We start from the raw sequence: 22,847 nt of genomic DNA, 5'->3' as shown, positions 1-22,847 counted from the left end.
TATATGCATGTAAACGGTGTCCGGATCCATCATCCGACCCATCGTTGGTTAGGTAATCGAGAGACCTTTCCAACGAGTCCAAAACATTGAAGATCTGGCAACCCTGTCTCGAGTTATGACCACTTAAGTGATATTTATGTACTTTTTTATGCCGGATCTCACTTAAATGTATGTAAACGATGTCCAGATCCATCATCCGACTCATCGTTGGTTAGGTAATCAAGAGACCTTTTCAACGAGTCCACAACATTGAAGATCTGGCAACCCTGTCTCGAGTTATGACCACTTAAGTGATATTTATGTACTTTTTTGAAGCCGGATCTCACTTAAATATATGTAAACGATGTCCGGAACCATCATCCAACCCATCGTTGGTTAGGTTATCAAGAGACCTTTCCAACGAGTCCACATAATTGAAGATCTGGCAACCTTGTCCCGAGTTATGACCACTTAAGTGATATTTATGTACTTTTTTGAAGCCGGATCTCACTTAAAAGTATGTAAACGATGTCCGGATCCATCATCCGACCCATCATTGATTAGGTAATCGAGAGACGTTTCCAACGAGTCCACAACATTGAAGATCTGCCAACCCTGCCTCGAGTTATGACCACTTAAGTGATATTTATGTACTTTTTTGAAGCCGGATCTCACTGAAATGTATGTAAACGATGTCCGGAACCATCATCCGACCCATAGTTGGTTAGGTAATCAAGAGACCTTTCCAACGAGTCCACATAATTGAAGATCTGGCAACCCTGTCTCGAGTTATGACCACTTAAGTGATATTTATGTACTTTTTTTATGCCGGATCTCACTTAAATATATGTAAACGATGTCCGAAACCATCATCCAACCCATCGTTGGTTAGGTTATCAAGAGACCTTTCCAACGAGTTCACATAATTGAAGATCTGGCAACCCTGTCCCGAGTTATGACCACTTAAGTGATATTTATGTACTTTTTTGAAGCCGGATCTCACTTAAATGCATGTAAACGATGTCCGGATCCATCATCCGACCCATCGTTGGTTAGGTAATCAAGAGACATTTCCAACGAGTCCACAACATTGAAGATCTGGCAACCCTGCCTCGATTTATGACCACTTAAGTGATATTTATTTACTTTTTTGAAGCCGGATCTCACTTAAATGCATGTAAACGATGTCCGGATCCATCATCCGACCCATCGTTGGTTAGGTAATCAAGAGACATTTCCAACGAGTCCACAACATTGAAGATCTGGCAACCCTGCCTCGATTTATGACCACTTAAGTGATATTTATTTACTTTTTTGAAGCCGGATCTCACTTAAATGCATGTAAACGATGTCCGGATCCATCATCCGACCCATCGTTGGTTAGATAATTGAGAGACCTTTTCAACGAGTCCACAACATTGAAGATCTGGCTACCCTGTCTCGAGTTATGACCACTTAAGTGATATTTATGTACTTTTTTGAAGCCGGATCTTAATTAAATGTATGTAAACGATGTCCGGAACCATCATCCGACCTATCGTTGGTTAGGTAATCAAGAGACCTTTCCAACGAGTCCACATAATTGTAAATCGGGCAACCCTGTCTCGAGTTATGACAACTTAAGTTATATCTGTGTACTTATTTTTCTGGACCTAAAAAAATAACTGAAATATGTGTCCAAACCACTTATATTACCCATTGTTGGTAAAAAGTGAGGAAGGCAACAACCACATAGGTGGATTAAGTTAGTTTTTTGACCAAAAGTCACCACCACTGACGGTACATCATTTGTGGATAAACATTTTTGAAATCTATACTTATTTTGTTTTTTTTTTTTAAATATTTTTCACCAAATAGCCACGTGGCCATATAGGGGGGGGGGGGTTTGGCGTGAAACCACGAAAAACCATGAGGGGGGAGGGGGGGGTCAAAATTTCTCCAAAAAAGGCCACGTGGTTTATGCACGACCCCTAGTGGCCATCAACGGCCAGTCAGCAGCGGTGGCTCAAAATAGCGTGTCAGTCCAGTCAGCAGCGGCGCAATGGCTTATGCAACGTGAGATCATCGAAAACCCGGCCCGGCGATTCGTAAACAGCACCCACCGCCATCCAGCCAGCACCGGCCACCGGTTAGGCCAGTTTTTGGGTGTTGTCATTTTTTGTTTAGCTGTTATGGCCACTCGCCATTCACAACGGCCAACGACGTGGTCATGCGCCCAGCCGGAGAAAGCTCACGGGAATTGCTTTCGTCGTTCGCGCGCGCCTCAAGGTCATGGGTGTTTTGCGTGACGTTCGCGGCAATCGTTTCATAGCCGGCGTTCGGCTTTCGAAGGGCACGGCGCGAGTTTTGGCTTTCCTTTTTTGATTGATTGTATAATTTTTTGGGTGAAACGCGTTTTGGATATGCTTTGAACAAACAACGAAAAAACATGCAAACAGTTGCTTACATTCCTTTTCAATAATATTAATAATTCTTGACATAAAGATTACATGCTAAGTCCCGTTCGGATTTAAGCAACACAAGCACAGGATAAATATTGCTGGAGATAGGGTTGAGAGATTTTAAGTTTGTCTCATTAGAATTTTTTTGTGATAACCATACCCATAGATGGGACAAACATGGGTTCTTGTCCTTATTTAAATAAACATTTCTGAGATCAAACATCATTTTTTATGAATTTCATCAATTTACATGTTTCTAAAGACAGGCTACCAGATCGTTGGTGTTTATGGCTCAGTAACACAAATAAGCATACAAAACTAACGTTTTACTTCTTTTTAGAAACTTGTTTCATTAACCATTATTATGTGATTACAAATCTGATATAAAATAAATTGAGCTTTAAATATTTAAGAGCGAGTCCACGAACAGGGCATACCCCTTTGTATGAGACGTCGTTTTGACCTCACCAATCTGCCTGAAATTTTCAGGGGTTGTTTGTACATATAAAACTAGCATCTGGCCAAAATATGAGCACTCTAGGTCAACGAGAAGTGGGGCAAATCGGGACACAAAGTTTGAAGGTCAAAAAACGTAAAAAATCTTAAAAAGGCTATAACTTAGGCAAAATTCAATTTAATTTCAAAATTCAAAATGCATCTTAAAGGGCTATTTTTTCACTAAAATTCCAATAACTCCCTTTAGAATTAAACAATTGGGATGCTCTACCCTGCATTGGTGCATTTTTGAAGCCCTTTAAAATGCATTTTGAATTTTGAAATTAAATTGAATTTTGATAAAGTTATAGCCTTTTTAAGATTTTTTACGTTTTTGAACCTTCAAACTTTGTGTCCCGATTTGCCCCACTTCCCGTTGGCCAGATGCTAGTTTTATATGTACAAACAACCCCTGAAAATTTCAGGCAGATTGATGAGGTCGATGCGAGATGGGTATGCTTTGTTCGTGGACTCGCTCTTAATGATATCATACATCTCATGTTTTAATCTTTGCCCTGTAACTTGGATTTTGCCCGCATTAGCAACTAGCTTTGATCATTTTTGAGGTTTTTTTTTTATTTTTCCAGCAAGTTCGACAAGTTTCAATAGTGTATAGCAGTCATAGCAGTATAGTATAATCGCACTTTTTTTCTGTGCTTGTGCTGTGCAAGTCGTGAATGTCGGTTCCAAATCTTTTTCCTTATTCTCATTATAAGTATCAAATTCAAGAACATGTTTTTCTTATCCTTCACATTTTTATATAAAACTGTAAACACGTTTTCAGTTCCCAACAAAAAAAAGCTCCAAACCTCTTATGATTAATTGGGAAGCATTTTTTGTACCCTTTTGCCTTATGGAAAAGGTAAAACTTTTCATTCGCACTCCATTACACAACCCACGTTTAATCGTGCAACCCAAAGCTCCACTTTGCCACTTTGCGTATCGATGGCGTGAATGTGTGTATGTGTGTGACGTAATCAATCCACAAAAATTGAATATGCATTTCCTCTTGACCTTCTGATCACGACAAGAAGACGATCGTCGACTGCGTCTTGTGCTTATTTGCTTCCTCAGCTTCAGACCGGCAAGCCAGGGCATAAACATGCATGGATTCGTGTTTGATACTTTTTTTGCTGAATATATTATCTTGTTTATGGCTGCCAAAAGTTAGATAAATATTTGTTGGCATTTCACGCCGGTGTTTCCTTCGCGATTCCGTTAAGCTTTGAGAAATGAAAGCTTGGAAGTTGTAATTAATTTTCGGTTGCAACACAATAAGATAGATAAGCTTGGCAAAGATGAGTGTACAAAAAGTAAGTAACAACCAGTATGCTGATTAGTAGATTTTCTATAAACAAACCCAATTGTTGAGTTTATAAAAAAATAATTTCACTAAAATAGCCTTTTCTTAATATGGGCAAAACTTTTTGCAAACTTATACCACCTAACTGTCCCTTCGAACTTTGAAGGCAAACAACATTGTGTTCTCAAAATTTGTTTTATTTTCAGATTTAATTCTGGAAGGGCATTCTAGTGTTTGCTTTCCCATGAATTGACACACGTACGTGCCCGACTACCTTGATCAGTGATTTGTAAGAACTTGAGAATAATTTTACTAACTTAATTTGGTGTTAGTCATAACAAAAGCCAAACAAAGCATTTTAACCGCACTTAAAATGTAGTTACTTTTCAAGCTTGCAAACAAATTGAACAAATTGAAAACACATCGATTGATGAAATTTCCCTCTGTCAGTTTTTAAGGTGAACTTGAACTTTTTGACGAATAGCTACTAATTGTATTAAAATTGCCGCGACAAAAACATATTTGGACAAATTTTGTTTGATTTCGAGTGTTTGGCAAACACTTTAACATTGAGAATCTATCAACACGCACCAAATATCATCGGTTAGCAAACCAAAATAAACGGCGTTACACACACCCAGCACGTTCACTCGTCCTCGCAATACTAATTAGCATACACTTTATTAGAGTGAGGAAGATTGTCAACATTCGCGCGACGACGGCGCTGATTATGCATTCCGGCCACAGTTATCACCGGCACAGATAGAAATATTCAAGCTGACATAATCTGGCCGCGGCGGCGTTGCGATGCGTGCGGATCTTGCATACTAATCGATGCCCTGCATCACACTGGTCACTATTAGTGTCTTTTCTTTTTCGGCGCGCTTTTTTTTACCATTTTCGATAAGTTTAAAGCTTCGAACGTTTTAATCTTGATGTTTTTTTTTTCGTCTGCGTTAATTCCACGCAACTGTGCGTTGCTTTTTGACCTGATTTAAATCACAATCCAGCACACTTTATACCCTCACGTTGAAATCAAGGGGAGGAAGGAGAAGGCTTGTGGGACATGATCTGTACTGCCCCCACGACGGACGCGACGCCATAAAGTAAAAGTGAAATGAACACGGTTATTATTCAATTTGTATACGGACGGCGGATCCGTGCTATCAGTGGCTGGCTACCTCTAGAGTGGATTAAGGGGAAACCAACATTATCGCATGACGGGCAGCACCGGTTGACCTTGATGCAGTTACTGGTGTTATAAAATGGAACCAGGGGCGGGATCGCTCTCACGCAGGTGTGGCAGAGTGTGAAGTTTTGCTGGTGACATAACTGTGAACGGTGATCAGTCTTTGGGGATATAGAAACCATACTAACCGATGTTGTGTATTGTTAATAAAAGTCAAAAGTGTGTTGGGTTCTATGTAAAAATAAACTAAACTAAACTATTCAACAATACAAGTAATTTTTGATGAGTGCGTTAATTTACACTTTAAATTCAAGTTGCTTTGGGCTACTCGAGTTTTCATCCAGTCAAGCACTCCTTCCCATACAATTCAGCCCGGCAATGGACGGCTAAAAGTCAAATATGAACCACCCTAATAAGTATGGAGTTTGCTAGTGACCATTGCCAGTTATTGCAAAAACTCATCTTTAGAAAAAGTCTCTATTTTATATTTGAATAACTGCCTATTCCTTACCCGATCCGTTCTTAGTCTTATAGCCTCAATTGTCCCCTATTAGCTCCAGGTCGAATTGAGATGAAATATGGATGGAAAACTTTTTTATTTTAGATTTTTGATGTTTTAGACATTCAAACGTTGTGTCCCGATCTATCCCACTTTCCATTCAGCTAGAGTGCTCATATTTGGTCCAAATGTTAGTTTAAAAAAACGAAATTTTCAGGCAGACTTGCTCTTAATATCTCTTTACACTAGAGCCTACACAGAAAAAAAAGTGTAAAATTACCCGACACGGAAACCTTGTTTTAGACGTAAACTCGCTTCATGTAAATTTGAAATCCGATGTAAATGGTTGAATGCCACATAAACACCCATCATGTAAAATTAGATTGTATGTAACCGGTGAATCACACGTAAATGAAAAAAATGCTTGCGAAAATCTACAAATTTGAATGGATGAAAAACATGTAAACTGTGAAAAACATTTAAAAACGTTTCATGTAAATGCTAAAATAGTGTAAAATCCCAAAATTTTCCTTGCTTTTGTGTTTGACAATTAGCAAAATCAAAACAAGTTTGTGCTGCCGCGGGTCAGTTCGGTTGCTCGGAAATGTAAGATTCTTTCCGGCGGACCACTGTTACGGTAAAATTGGCAATCTTTACCGATGGTGGGGACACTTTTGGTCGGTGTTCAGAAACCGATTCCTATTTCCGATTGCATGTGAAGGAAATAAGAAACAGAGAACAAGAGAAAATCGGTGAAGAAATAGGTATGGTTAAAATGATATTGAAAGTGAAAATTTGATTTGGATGTTGCAGAAATAACTTTGTCAGCACAAGTCCAGAAGTCTTCATGAAATGTTTCTGGATCTGCTTATTTCAAAAGGTATGGTCAAAAATAAAGCCGGAAAACAAATTAAATTCTCACCATTCTTTTTCAAAATAGGTTCCGGAAGCTGAAGTGCACTTGCTTGTTTCTTAACGCCGGGATTAAGGATGTTGTCCATTCGCTGCTGATCCGGTTCTATTAGCTAAAGTTGGTTTGTTTACAACGGGAGACCACTCGCTGCCGATCCAAAAACGTCTTTAGCATTACTTGGAAGTGCCATCGTTAAGAATCAACACCAAAACAGGTATGTGGAAACACTAATTTGATTCAGTTTCAATCATCAAATATTTTTGTCCAGGTGGAAATGGTTTCCAGCAAGTGTTATTTTGACTTTTCTGCGATGGTTGTTGTCTTGGGGGACGACGAGTAACTTCAGGGAATACCTCAGTCCAGAAGCAATGCAGTTGAGCCGTCAAACTTGAACTTTCTTGGGTCCTGGCAGGCTTGGAGGACGTTTTCGGACAGCTGGAACACGAGTCCTTGTTAAGCTTCTCGTGGACAATTACCTGGATTGTGTTGGCGAAGCAGCTAGTAGTGGCTTGACCAAAACTAGTTTTTATGCAGCATGTTTAGTAGGGGCTCTTATTCTTTTTGGTGGTGTCCTCGCTCACGCGTATCGATAATGTCACGGTACACTCCAAACAGGTGAACACCGGTGCCCGAGAGTGATTCACCGAACACGGAAATGCCGTGGAGTTGCAGAAAACTGACTCGAACATAGCGTCCACATTGTTTTCGGCCAGCATAAGCTGTTGGTTTTAGTTTAGGTCAGTATTGCATCTATTTTAAGAAGTATAAAAATCTTCCAAGAATCGAAATTACTAAAAATTGCACGCTTAGCTTTTTATTTCTTTTTAGTCACTATAAATTTACAAAAACGGTTCTTATTTGCAGGAATTTATAAAAGAAAAATCAGCTTGAACTGAAAACTATAAACATAACTAAATGTAACTTCAAAAACGAAAACAAACAAACTTGCCACGTTGCAGGAGAATTAATTAAAATTGTGACGCGTTGTGGAAAAATTTCTCACTAAACTTAGTTTAAACTCATCACTTATTCGGTATTCTTTCAGAAACGTGTAACGCACAAGAACGGTTCATGTCTTGGATAATATAGTTCTGTAACCGGCCACTGTGGGGTGGGTCGAGCGAATATTACACGTTTGTTATAGATCAATAAATTTGAAGTTTAAGTTAGAAACACTTTTGTAATTTTGATTGAAACAATGTAAACACATCAATTGAGTGTACGTACACGAAAAAAAGTGAGGTTAAATTTTGTACCGGCCAGCAAAACAAATTGTGTGCTAGTGTGTGTGAGATCGGGCTTAGATAGCTCTATAAAAAAGTTTAATTTAATGCTTAAACGTGTATAAAAAATTAATAACTTCTTGACAGTGTACAAATCCGCCCGTTTCTCTTCCAGCGTGTATGACTTGGTGTAGGATTTGTTTTGGTTTTCCTTTTTTAGTTTTGTGCGCTGCCTACTGCGATCGCGAGTTTGTCGAGCGTTTTGTTTTTGTTTACGCCAGTACTGCAGACGAAAAAACTGGGATTTATCACGTGAAACTTAAAAATTGATTCCGGATAGTGTGGGGTCTCGATTCCAGGGAAAATCAAGGCGTTGCTGTCCAAGGAAGAGTAAGAAACAAAAACAAGTGCCTACTCCTGCGGTATCTTTCGTTTTCACACATCACAGAGTTGTGAAATTAATTTTCGACTTTTTTTTGGTAAATTGTTTGGCTTGAGTAAGCGGTTTTTTTTTGTTAATCCTTGAATTCTACAGGTGCTTATTGAAATAGGTCATCGACGAGATTAATCATTAGTTGGATGGTCGGGTAAATCGTCGACGGAAGTTCCTACCAGAGTTTGCAATTATGAACTTCTTACGATTAACTTCTGGAGAAGTGGTCCGGCCATCTTCGTGCCAGTTCCTGTTTCGGTTCGAGACGTGCCTTCTGGTATTATAAGTTGAGTCGATTGGCCGGAATGGAGCAAAAACGCATGCACTACGACCCGCAGGCTTCCATTTGACCGGCAGCTCGGTTCTTTTCTGACAGTTTGGGGTAAGTTTGTCAGGCTTCCATTAGCACATTTTTAACCTTTGGATTTGTTTTTTTTAGAACCTCCGGAGACATACAAAGACGTTACCAAGATTTCGTCCACGCAACGAGAGGTTGAAGCGGAGCCAGCATCGAACGATACTGTCATTCACAGCTCGTGGAAACGACTCATCGCTCATACGCTCATTTAGATACAAGTTGGCAGCATGGCCACCACGATAATCCTGCCAGGTTGAACTACGGTCAGCAGATGACGTTTCGATTTAAACCGTAAGTTGAAGAAGTAGGGGAAATGTTCATGCATGTGTTTGCAGGGTAAGGATTCTTTCCGATTTCCATTCAATTTGCTGTTTTTCACTATTCAAACAAATTATTTTTCGAAACTTTTAATCCCTGAGCTTTTTATTACACGATTTTAGTTGAAAACACCTTTTTGCTGTAATTGGACGTCAAAATAGTGATAGGCCAACCTGCCTGATGGAATTACATGCTGTTCCCCTGTTTGTTATTTATAAATACTCTGATAATAGATATGCGAAAAACTATTCAGTTAGAGTAAGCTCACATTTGTTTGAGGGGCAAAAGAAACTTTTATCACTTTACATTTTATCCCGTTGGATTTAGATTTTGGTGTGTTTCTCAAAAGCTTTAACTTGTATTGTTGACAAGCACTTTGCACGCTTTTGTTTTGGATTGTGTTTAAATTAATCCAATACAATACCGTAACCTTGTGTTTCTATGATGCAAATTAAAATCGCTATGCTTTTGAAAATTACATCAAATCCTAGATTCAACGGGGTAAAAAAAATTTCACCTTGGGTAAATTTACGTATATTTCATCGGAAATTTACATGTTTTCAAAAGACTGTTTGTTCGGCACATTTACATCGGATGACATTTAAATTTACAATAAATTAGATGTAAATTCGCATCATTAATGACGTGCACTTTTGGTACATCATAAATGATGTAAATTTACCCGATTTTTTTTTTCTGTGTACTTAAGTCTGCCGGTGATGTTATGATGAAGCAAAGCAAAGCAATCCACTTTAACGACCCCGGATCTTTTGTGGTCTCTGTTGAAAGTTTCTGCTCATTTCTAGGCGTCCGAAAGTTATGTATGGTGAGTCATCCAAAACCTCTTTTACGCAAATGGACCGACGTTTTACTTCCCCATCCGATAGAAGGCCAGAAGAATAAGGCGGGAATCGAACCCTCGCCCATAGCACTAAGGGATCGGCAGCCGAAGCCGAAACCGCTAGCCACCGCGCCACGAGGCCCTCCTTTATGATGAAGATTTGATTCATTAAATACCTGCAAATAGAAAAAAAAAATACAGATTAGAAGAGAAAACACTAATGATATAATTAATAGTTTGTTTGAGTTGATATAGTTCATGGAACTCAGAAAAAACCGTGGTTAACTCAATGTCGACTGTCTAGCGTCGATCAAATCGATCAGATTTGACGTTTGTATTCATTCCCTTAGAGTGAAAGAGATGGCATGCTTTGTTCTTCTTCGAATTTTATTCGACTGGTTTCTCTCATTTTCTTTGACAGTTGAAAAAAAGAGTGTTTTAAAACGTGTCCATGCAGAAGCTGATGGAAAACCCTGCAGAAAACAACTTTATGTTTAATTTATGAGTAAGTATATTTATTATTGAAAATATCTTTTCTGGACTTCAATTATAACTTTGTTGACATCCCATACAACGTAGAGACCCTAAGTAGGGAGACTGGTCTAAGCTGGCTAAATCGATCTGGCAACGTATGTTTTGAGCTTGGCAGCACTGATAAGTTTTGCTGGGCGTAAAGGCACATGCTCGTTTGGATACGTCAAATTCGTGTCTGTTTGGGTACGTCAAATTCATTTCGACCAGTCTCCCTAGGGAGCTATTAAGGATCTCTAATACAACGATGTAGATAACGATGTAGGACGTACACTGTCAATCTTATTTTGACAGTTTGCAGCTAGACTGTCTAACGAAACTGTTTCAAAACAGCACGATAGTGGTCCTATGGTAGAGCGATGGTATGACCACGTCCGACAAGATGGTAGTCTTACAGTCTGTCCTACCCCGTTCTACATTTTTCACCGGGCGGGTATGTTTAAAGCATTGGCATTAGCATTAGCATTTGGAGTTCTCGTATGTTTAAAGATAGTAAAATTAATTTACATCAAAATTCGACATTTTTTTACATTTAAATTGCTTGAGAATTGGATGAAAAATAAGACAACAACTTTCGCAGTTGAAAACAACTCTAACAAATTCAAGAACAAGGCAAAAAGTTTTCCTTCGTTATCTAAAGCAATTTTATCGAAAATAGCGGTCTATTAGGTCCTTAATGGATCTTTTTCTTAGAGGGATAGTGAATAAGAGTGCGAATATACGAATCACTTTAAATTTCAAAAACAACAGTGATAAGGAGAATTTAAAATAAAGTATACAGCAGCCTCAAAAGCAAAACAGGAAACCCTAAAAGAAAGTCGCTAGGTGATCGTGTTGATGCCCAATTGATGCCCAAATCTTCCTAAAATAGGCTGACCAAATATCAAGCAAAAAGCTGTCTCTGGACTCTGACCGACTGTGACGAAGAGAGATCAAAACATATATTAATAAATTGCAAAAAAAAAACAGAAATATTTGTAGAACATAAACTGTAAATTTATCTACATAGGTATGAAAAAAACAATAGTCAAAAAATTAAATGTTCCTTCTTGAATCGACGTTTGGGTAGGTCAATGAATTTCTGTTATGGCAAAACCTTAGACAAAAACTGCACTCTCCCTGTTGTAACACTTCGACACGATGCTGACCGCAATATTACTAAATCCGTCCATCGTTTCGGGATCTCTTTAGTTCAAGCAAACAGCCAATTTGGTTGTATAGTTCACAAATTATGCAACACCACCAGCCATCCCGAGTTCTGCATCCATCAGTCTCAGCGATGTGAAATGTAGTCGGCGCACGTCTCGGATTGATATGTTACAGCCAATGCAAAACTATTTTCAACCAGACCTCGCGCAGCTTCGAACTTCAAAGTTTCTCATCTGGGGTTGGCATGAGCATTTTGGCGATTTGTGGCTAGCCCAAAAGCATGCTATCTTTTTGTATCTTACTGCACGACTTCACCAATTTACAGTCTCTGGTAGAAGTTTTCAATCATAGCCTTTTTATGAGTAACGAAAAGTGATATAACACGACTGAGTTCAAATAAAGATCTGCGAACCGAAACAAACCGATACTACTTTAGTTTGTGGATCAGGAATATAAAAAAAACTGGCATTGTCAAAACATTATCGATGTATACAAAGTTACCTTTAACAGACATATCTTTTTATAAGCTATTTTAAAATCATCTTTTATCATCATCATCCGTCAACTGGGGCGAATTGGGACACATGGGGCGAATTGGGACAGCAGTTTTAACCATACATGCATCCGCTCTAACTCCTCTTTTAGAAGAACTTGTTTGGCATTTCACATAGAAGATACCCAGCATGTTGTGCCAGTGATTAGAATACGCTAATTACGCTTGTCTTTTAGGCTCCCGAAGACCCTGAGAGATTATTTTGAAACCCATCTATAACAAGCTGAGTGCCGTTAAAAAGAGCTCATAGTGCCGATGCATGTCTGGTTTTAACCATGTTTGAGCATAATATTTTGATTTTTCTGGTTGGTTTCGGATAGAACAGACTCAGACCAACATAATGTGTACATCCATGTCCAAATTTAAATCCTTTAAGTGCTCTAAACACTGCTGTCCCTATTCAGACTGTAGTCCCAATTCACCCCAGATGACGGTACATGTAAACCCGACGTTATTGAATCTACAACCCAAAACACATTTCGCTACGATCTGCTTTGATGTAGATTTCACACTTTGCCAAAAGCCGCTCTAGCAGACTTTGCATACATTTTGCTGTTCGATTCTCCAGCAAAAAAGATGCCGAAGGTCATCTCGGTAACGAGATCAGTCGGATACAAAGAAGTTTTCTAGACTGTACCTACTACAGCCTGTCCTAGGAACCCACAGCTAAGATTTCCTGCTGTGGCGTGATGCTATTGGGAGTACCCCGAACCGGTTTAATGGCGCACTTGAGCTAAAGTACACTTGTTGCCGTTGTTGGCTGCACATGCCATCGATCAGCAAAAGGAGTGGCTCCGTACCTTACTGAAGCAACATGATAAAATTCTAATGTATTCCTAGCCAGCCACGCGAAGCGATTCATTCATCGGATTCTCAAGCCGGCTGTTTTCTCACGCTGTGATACCGTGAAAATTTACTTCAAAGTAGTGAACAGTAGATGATAGAAGGTGAAGCTAATCCGCTTGAGATATAACAATTGAAAAATTGATTGTTTATTGGTTTCAAATAATCGCGACGACGCAAAGTGATGCCGACAACGGATTGTGTGCGTTAGCGCGTGAGCAATTAAGAAATTTGCCACGGCAATCTCGGTGGAGGCCGCCGTCGTTTTGAAATAATTATGCTCATTATTGGACGTGTGAAGCAAATTACGAAGCGAACATGAATAAACAAACACTGAAATCGTACAACTGAGACATTCCGATTTGTCATAGAACTGTTTTCAATATTGCTGCATCTACACAATTCTTTTAGATACCGAAACCGAGATTATCCGAAGTTTCGATGAACATAAGTTCCGAATTGACCTAAGTTTAAAAATAAGGTGGGATAATAGAATCATGTTTTAACTTTATTCTTGATCTTAGAATTCGAGTTAAGCAATCATGGGGTGTGCTTGGGTGAGTGGTTATTATAATTAAATAATGGCATCATTAGTGCGCTGACCACGGGGGCGCGTTGTCTTGTTTTTGCATGCTCATTTTCATTTCTTTTCACAAACAGCGTGCTTGGGTGCGTGGTTATTATATATAGGTAAAGGGATTTTATTAAATGATCATTATATTGCAATATTATATTTAATTGATTATATAACCACACTATATTTTACACTTAACACATTATACAAAACACATATGAAACTGTAAACTGGAGCGTATGGTACGGTATGTCCACGCATCCTTCCTCCCCTGTAGATTCTGTGAAATGTGATCCGTTCACAGAATCCTCTCTGCGGTAAACACAACGTAGTAGGGCTGGCCGCTTTAATTTTTGCAATGCATTTTCGGGTGTTCTCGGATGTACTGCAATTATTAATAATGACAAGAAAAGTGCTTGGGGCGTAATCTAATCACAAGACTTTCCAGCATGCTTTCATCGGACTGGCTGCGTTTGTGTTAGATTAGATTAGATAAGATCAGATTAGAATTCGAGTTAGGCAATCAGACGAATTTTCACCGATATGCTGAAAAGTTTTCAGCATTTTCGGATCACTTTTTAGAATTTTGAGGACAATCTTATACTAAGAACCATGCAATGGAAACATCTTCATCAAAAGAAAATCTTTAAACGCTGGTCAAGATAATAAAAAAATCGGTAGAGAACTTGGCTCTCCTCCCTCGCGCATAGAAGCTCAGTGTAAAGAAACTCAAAAAATCTTCACTACTAACATTACCAAAAGAAACGTACCACGTCGAAAAATGACCTGTCTCTTTTCGTATTTGAAAAATGTTTGTAAACGAAATAAAGTAATTTAAATGGTACTAACAATGAGATTCACAAAAAAAACTTCTACTGATTTTCATTAATAAGTTCGAGAACGATTCTCTTTTACGTTTTTCGCTTCCTCTCTATTTCGCGGGTGAAGAAATTTCGATAGCGAAATAGTAGTTTATGCAACAAGTTACATTTTTCAGTCGTACATTTATCCAACAAAAGAACAAGTTTTGCAATGAGTTCCAAACACATTTTTTAGAATTCCAAAAGTAGAAAGGTAGAATTTTGCAGCATTTGTTTGCATGTTATTTTTGGTAGCGAAAAGAAGGCTATTTCGTCGTTCGAGAATGACCGGCAAAGTAAGTAGTTTGCAAAATTGGTTTAGGAGAGAATGAAAATTTATATTTTGCAAAAAAATACTTCAAATAAAGATTAATCAAAAAATCATAAATTTTGTTTATTAAGCCTCCTTACTTAACCTCAAATTAAAAAAAAAAAAATCTGTTTTGTGCTATCTTGTGACAACGACCAAATAGTACTATTCAAGAAAATTTATTTTTAATGTTTGATGGTAAATATTTTCAATACTACGAAGGATGGAGTTAAACTTTTTGAAGCAATCGGTTCGTATACTATCGCTTAACAAACGCTCCAAGTTTCAACTAATTTGGTTACACCAGTTAAAAGATACAGTAAATTATATAAACAAAAATCTGAAAAGCACGTGTCACAAGTGTGTTTCGAAAGTAAAATTGTACTACGTGTCACAAGTGTGCTCAGAATTCCCATACCAACTGAATTAGGCTCAAATCAATAGTTTGACCGACTTAATCAGTATATTTTCAAAAACAAAAGATGGCGTTGCCTTTAGAAAATTGATACACATTTGTGAAATTTGTGAAAAACAAGAAAAATTTTACACAACATGTGTCACCTCACAAGTGTGCATGATCATTTTTATGATTAATTAGTCTATGTCACAAGTGTGTATTGCAATATCCGGGGAACGGAAGCGAGTTCCCAAAATTTGGTAAAAGCATCTTTGTAGTGTTTGTTAAGTATAGCAAAACGTCATCGTTAACTCATTCTCGACAAAAATGGTCTATGTCACAAGATAGCACACAGCAGACGATGTAATGACAGGCAAAAAGTTAAATTTAATCCTCTCTACTCTGCTTATTTTCATGAATTTGTGCTATGATTCGAGAACGCTTTTACGATCGAAAATTTCGGGAAATTAAACAAAACCGCAACAAAAAACTGCTCATTCGTATCTTAATTGCTCGCTTGCCAAGAATATTTCAATTTGCTTAAAATAAAACTTATATAAAAACTCCTCACGGTTACGTATTATGTTTTATGTGAATTATAAAAATCACAACACTTATTCAAAACAAACAAAAATCAATGGAATACGAGCAAAATGCATTAACTACAGATACAAAAGCAAGAGCATAGAACCAATCCGGTAAAACAACACATGAAAAGAAGTTGTTAAATATGAAACAACTAAAAAAACATGACATCAGAAGGTTAACTTCTTGGTAAACTTCGTTATAGTTAATAAAAAACAGTTCCACTGAGCAGCCCTAGTGCACTCGTGGTTGATGTGTAAACAAATTCATGAGTATTCATTGCACCCTTCACTAATGAAGCAAAACGCTTGTGAGCAATCACCCTTCAGCAAATATTTTTCATTTCGTATTAATTATTGTAGACTGGATGGATGGATTTACGCAGAGAGCACACCTTCTCCGTGACGACCAACGACGACGGCGGAACAATGAGCGAACAATCGCCGATAAATGGAGAAATCACTCGGTGAAATATACCTGCCAGCCAGCCATCCATCCACGTGTGGGCTAATGTGGCGCTTGCCTGAGCTGGCAAAATTTAACGTTTGCGGAGGTAATCACTTTTGATTTTCTCCCATCATAAAACTATTGCTTGGAAAGGCTGCGCGGTTTTACTTCACGCTCCATACGATCGTCTATTTATCTTAGCCATCCAAGGCACGGATAGTGGCAGCAGTTTTAAGCAGAAAGCAAAACAATAGCGAACGCAAAGTGATAGCAAAGTCAGCAGAGCTGCATACCTTTTACCCTTGTGGATTAGAATGAGTGAGCGTGATGGATGGTGAAACAATGGCAATTTCAAGTGACGAAAACCGTATGGAAATAGTTTACGAGGTCAGCACAACAAATTTTTCAACATGTGATTAGAAGGAGAAGCTGAATCGGACTAAACAAGAACAAACTACACAAAAAAAAACATAGTTTAAGAAAATTACTCCTAAAGTTTGAATAAAATACTCGCGCACTATTTTTAAGGCTTACTTTTAATTTAAATATGAATAATTAGCCCAAATGAGAAAAAATAAAAGGAAAATTCTAAACTGTCTAAATTGGCAAAAACGAGAAAAAAAATATTTAAGCGATGACCTATACCTACATGTTTGGGTACCAAAAGTTGCGTCTTTTAATTACAAAAAAAAACAAGGTTCAATTACTGTTAACAAGTTCGATCATAATTTAAAAATATCTTCCAATTTATAGGCATTTTCAGTAGAAAAATGTTTCAAAATAGTTTTTTGCGAAAGACAAATTTAAATAGTTATCTTTTTGCCTTCCTCACCTTACTGAGGAAAGGCTATAAAATCACTTCTCAATTAGACCTCCTAGACCCACCTTTATGTAAACCTATCGACTCAGAATCAAATTCTGAGCAAATGAATGTGTGTGTGTGTTTAGATGTTGATCAAAAAATTGTCACTCGATTATCTCGAGACTGGCTGAACCGATTTTGTCCGTTTTGGCTTCATTTGATCCGTCTTGGGGTCCCATAAGTCGCTATTAAAAATTATGCAGTTAAGTTAAGTACTTCAAAAGTTATGCTAAAAAAACGATTTTGACAAAAGTTCAGGAGATTGTAAAAAGGATGGTTTTTGTAGGAAAACCCGTAATGTTATACATTTTCAGAAAGGCATTTGAAAGACCTTTCCAAAGCGTCCAAAATATTGAAGATCTGACAACCCTATCAAAAGTTATATGCACTTAAGTGTTATTTATGCACTTTTTGGAGGCCGGATCTCAGATATTTTGAAGAAAACGTTGTCCGGATCCAGGCCCGTAGCCAGGGGGGGGGCTTCCGGGCTGCAGCCCCCCCCCCGAAATTTTTTCCAATTTTTTAAAAAAATTGAACTACCTTAAAAAAATCTTAAACCAATGATTGTGTGTTCTCTTCCCAGAAATAATTTGTAAGATAGAGAATCAAGAATTGATTGATCAAACTAAGTAATTTGCCTGTCCATTGCCGGGCTCAGTTTTTGTAGATTATGGATCCAAAATTTGGATATTTAAAAATTGAGCTGCAGATTTGAACATTGTTCCATTCAGTAACATCTCATTTATCTTGTAGTTTTAGCATTACATTGTTTAGGATGGTCCAAATCTGGGCTTACTTGGGGCTATCCCCTGAAATCAAAGATTTACGCATCTCTAGCCAAAGTTCCAAAATTTGAGCTTTTTCTGACCACTGACCACCAAGTTTGGGCAAAATCGTCAAATTGTATGGAGAAAAGCAACTGTTTCAGTTTTTGACCAATGGAAGGCGCAATAACTATCCAGTTCTTATCAATTTTCAGAACTAATATCTTCTTTAAATTTGGAAAAACTTTCCCGAAGACACCTTATTTTTTGGGTTTTTGCTAAAAGTTATTAACCTTCGAAAATAGCAATTTCCGAGCGGACTGCTCTAAGGGCTACATAGAAATAATTACCGTCATCTGGGGCGAATCGGGACTACAGTCTGAATAGGGACAGCAAAAATCCTTAGATCTTGTTGTCTTATTATTGATTGTAGAACTTAAGTATGACCCCTGAAGAACCATAAAATAATTTAGAATTTTTGGATTCAATGTGGCGGTCAAAATGGAGGTCAAGAAATATTTCTGGTGTTTTTTTTAAAGGTCTAATAAACCAAATTTCCAGTTTTTGCTTTTGGGTGCTTTTGAAACCGTCAGGGTATTAAAAACACCCAAAAGCAAAAACTTGGTGTATTGGACCATTAAAAAAACAGATGCCGAATTTGATGTTAAAAACAAGCAAATAAAACATGCCGATTTCATTTGTTCCTGATTCGGTTATCCGAAGTCCTTCGAACTTCGGATAATCGAAACTTTGGATCTTCGAGGCTTCGGCTAGTCGAATTTGGATTGTAAAATTAATAGCCCTCCTTTATTTGCATTAAAACTTTTAAACTGTTAATACATGTTTTTCTCTACATTTTCAAAATTTATCATAATTTCTCAAAAATATTTAGATTTTGTTTTCAAAAACGAAAGCATTTAATATGAAAAACATTTGAGTGAATTTTGACTATTATCAGAAATACAATTCTAATTTTACCGTTTTGGTTTTAAGAATATGGTTAGTTACATATCTAAGACCTTAGAGAAAAATGCTTGAGAAATATCTGTGTGTATTTTTTTATTACTTTTTCGTAAACCTTTTTTCCGAAACCACTCGTCCAAAATGCTTTCTTTTGGTCACATTTTTAGTTTCCACCGTGGCCAATCTCCAATTTTTATTTAATATATCAAAAATCGGAAGATCAACTAAGTGAATACTTATTATCAACTAATTTTCACTTTGTGCATGAGCTTGCGATTTTTAAAGGAAGAAATAAAATGATAAAAATATTCAAAACGTTAAAAAAAAATTAAGCTTGGATTCAAAAACTCTGAAATTAAATTAATTAAACATCACTTTCAAATTTTATAATTTCTGATCAATAATTCATTTTTAAACTATTTAATTTCTATTTTTTGGATTTTACAGATTAGAATTTGCATTTTGAAAATTTTAAAATTTCTTTATTATTTTTTTATAATTTCTTATTTCTGAATATAAATTGTAAATATTTTCCAAAGTTTATGTTGCCACCTTTTCAAAATGGACCAAAAAACAGAGAGCAATTACAATATTTAAAAAAAAAATAGCTTCACAATTTTAATGGAAATAACTTATTTCGATTAAGTCTTTTAGGACCAGCGACCAGGTCGGTCCGGAAAACAAATTTGAAATGTTTTTCCTGCTTTGATAATCATATACGACATGTTTGGGCTCGTTTAAAAATATTTAGAATTTTTGTAACATGTCGCGGAACCGCGGAAAGTTTTTTCTCACGAAAAAAGGATTTCGCCATCAGCTAGATATTTTGAAAACTAATGATGCAAAACAACTGTACTGATTTAAAGTGTATTTTGAACACTTTTAAAATAATAAAACCATAGTTTGTAGTTTTGATTTGTAACCCTCTCAACTTTGGTCAGAGTTTAGTGACATAAACTTCAGAATAATATTCGCAACGGCTTATTGAAGATTTAAAAATTTTACACTCTCAAATTTCTAAATTTTCATAATTTTTGATTTAAATTTTTTTGGTATAAGACAAAGAAATGACAGAAATCAAAAATAAAAATAATAAAAACATAAAAATTTAAGATAACAATTCAACAGAATAATATCAAAAATCTGAAATTCCAAAAATTAAAAATCTAAAACTGAAAAATTAATAAAATAATTGATACTTAAGAAATCCTAAACTAAAAAAATATCATTTTAAAATTAAGTTATTCAAAATCCAATAAATTATGTTTTTCAATCTTAATTTTGGATGCTTTAAATATTTTTATGTTTGAATTCTAGTATTCCTAAATTAATTTATATTTACCAGAAAATTAAGTGATTTTTGTAATGGCTTTTCCCTTATTTCAGCATTTTAAGATTCAGCGTTTTGAAAGTCAGCTTCATGAGGCAATTCTTCAATATTATTTAAGCGAATACATTATTTTCAAACGTTATTTTCAGTCGCATCCAAATAAACAAATCAAAATCTCTTCAACACATATTGCTCCCGAAGAAATATCAAACGACGCTTTTTGTTTCTGTTCCTTTTCAGCTGCGTACCGCTTAAGAGAAGTCTTTTCGTAAACCTTTTCTTGACCGTTCCTTGAGATTTTTTTGTATGGAGTTTTAAGAGTCTCCGTACTACAGGACATTTTTTAAAATTTTCGTTTGAAGGAAAATATAGTTCTTGTAGCAAAATTCAGACTAAGATTTGATTTACAGGAAAAATGTAATTGATTTAAGAATTCTTACATAAAGTATTCTTTACTTTAAAAAAAAAATTAAGATAATAATTACACATGATAATTTCAAAAAAATCAGAAATTCCAAAAATGAAAAAAATCAAATACATAAAAAAATATAAAATAATTACAACTAAAAAAATCCTTAAATAATAAAAAAAAACATTTTTTATCATTTTTAAATGAAGATATTCAAAAAATAATTTTCAATCATTTCAATAAATTATGTTTTAATAATCTTATTTTTTTGATGCTTCGAATATTGGTAATTCAAGTGCAGACTTAGATTAGATTTACAGGATAAAACTAATCAATTTATGATTTTTTACATAAAGTTTTCTTTATTTTTAATTTAGCAAGGTTTCGTAAATATAAAATTTCTAAACCATAAAATGTGCAGGATTTTGTTCCTAGAGTCAAGATATTGCTTGAACAAACATCGATTTTAATAAATGGTTACAATCCTAAATTATTAAACATGTATATAGATTAAAATTTTATTAAAACATTATCTTTAGAATTGAGATCTGATTAAATTTTTTTGTCATGTTTTAAAGTTTTTTTTTTGCTCAAATTCTGGACCAATTTTCAGAATACAATGAGTAATGAATTTGAAAATGGCGTTTAGTTAGAATATTAAAGTTAAACATGATTCGTTTTAATGTTTGATGCAATCGAGGAAAATTTTAACGGTTTCATATGCATTTAAAAATGGTTACATATGCATTATTAACAACTCTTCCAGTGAATATTTTGGCGTTAAAAATTAATTCAATACATTTTATCTTAATTTTTTAACACATTAAAATTAAACACAGGCACTGATTTTTTTTTCTTCAAATATATATTTATTATAGGCCTACACAGAAAAAAAATGTGAATTTACTCGACACGGAAAAAATGAATCACATGTAAACTCAGTTGATGTAAACTTGAGATTCGACGTAATTTTTTTTTGTTGCCATGGAGACACTTCAGAAGCTAACATTTCAACGATTATATTTTTTTGTATTTCATTAAAATTATTTATTTTTGAGAGCACCAGGAGCTTCGCAAAATATGAAATGGCTTCAATAGCTTAGAACAATTAAAATAAAACATTGTTTAAGTTTGTTTATAAAATTTTAAGAAAAACAAATATTCCAGTTATGAGTTTTATGTTGTGCTAGAAAAAATGAAAAATGTTAGATAAACCATCACAATTATCACACAGCTGAAAATGTAAATCCAGACGGTTAAAAATTTCTCTCAGTATAAAATACAGAAAACATAATACTTATGGTTAGATAAATCGATATTTCTTTAAAAAAAAATTATGCTTACAAAAATTTGATTCAAGTTAAGTATATTTTAAATTTAGCGACGTTTATCACGAAATTGGATTACAATTAAACAATTCAAGAAAATGTTAAAAAAAAAACACTTTCTCTACTCCTTTAATACAAACTAGCTGTTAAAATAAAGAAAAAAAATGACGAACGAGTTTCTTCAATAAATACATTGATAACTTAATATGAAAATCTTCGAAAACTTTTTTGCATACATTACTTTAAAATTTTACAATTCATCTCAATAATTATACCACAAACCAAGTGAAGATATAAATGATTTGCTGATTTTTATACTCCTTGAATTTTTGCACCCAAGCCCCCCCCGAACAAAAATCCTGGCTACGGCCCTGTCCGGATCTCTCATGCAGCCTATCGTTGCAACGATAGACGCGTTGGATTGTTAACCAAAAGACCTTTCCAACGCGTCGAAAATATTGAAGATCTGATAGCCCTATCAAAAGTTATAAGCACTTAAGTGTTCTGCAATATGAAGATCTGATTACCCAATCTACTGGTATGAATAATGAGTCAAACTGATAAAACACTGAAAAACACCACTCTTTTGTGTATATTTTGGATAACACCTTTTAAATGTGAGGAAGGCACCAACTACCTAAAGGTGGATTAAGCAACGTTTTTTAATAAAATTTCAGTTGAAGCTGTTGATCAGCCCTATATGGATTTTAAATCCTTTTGTTGCAATATAAATTTCAGTAGTCCTCGTCACACCGTTATTATTAATTCAAAATTTCTATACAAACCCAATAAGGCCGGTACAAATTTTATTTAAAGTTTTCCAAAAAAGGAATCTTATGCCGGTGTGATTCACTTAAAGTACAATAACACGCGTGGGCAATGAACGGAAAGCGAAAGTGACGGCGTGTGCGCGCTCGCGTGTGGAACCATATCGATAAATATGGAAGTCT

General features: G+C 35.8%; 1 protein-coding gene and 1 long non-coding RNA gene across 4 annotated transcripts in view; one reads left to right on the top strand and one right to left on the bottom strand.

The window, feature by feature from the left end:
* LOC6035360 (leishmanolysin-like peptidase) overlaps positions 1 to 22,847 on the bottom strand; it is a 64,987-nt gene that overhangs the window by 29,622 nt on the left and 12,518 nt on the right. The gene's annotated exons all lie outside the window — the stretch shown is intronic.
* On the top strand, positions 8,168 to 8,998 carry LOC119765163. Its single transcript, XR_005276533.1, has 3 exons — positions 8,168 to 8,521; positions 8,578 to 8,857; positions 8,915 to 8,998. It is a non-coding gene; the product is annotated as an uncharacterized LOC119765163 (long non-coding RNA).

The sequence above is a fragment of the Culex quinquefasciatus genome, chromosome 1, assembly GCF_015732765.1.
Source record: "Culex quinquefasciatus strain JHB chromosome 1, VPISU_Cqui_1.0_pri_paternal, whole genome shotgun sequence".
Lineage (NCBI taxonomy): Eukaryota > Metazoa > Arthropoda > Insecta > Diptera > Culicidae > Culex > Culex quinquefasciatus.
This window is presented reverse-complemented; position numbering and strand designations above follow the sequence as displayed.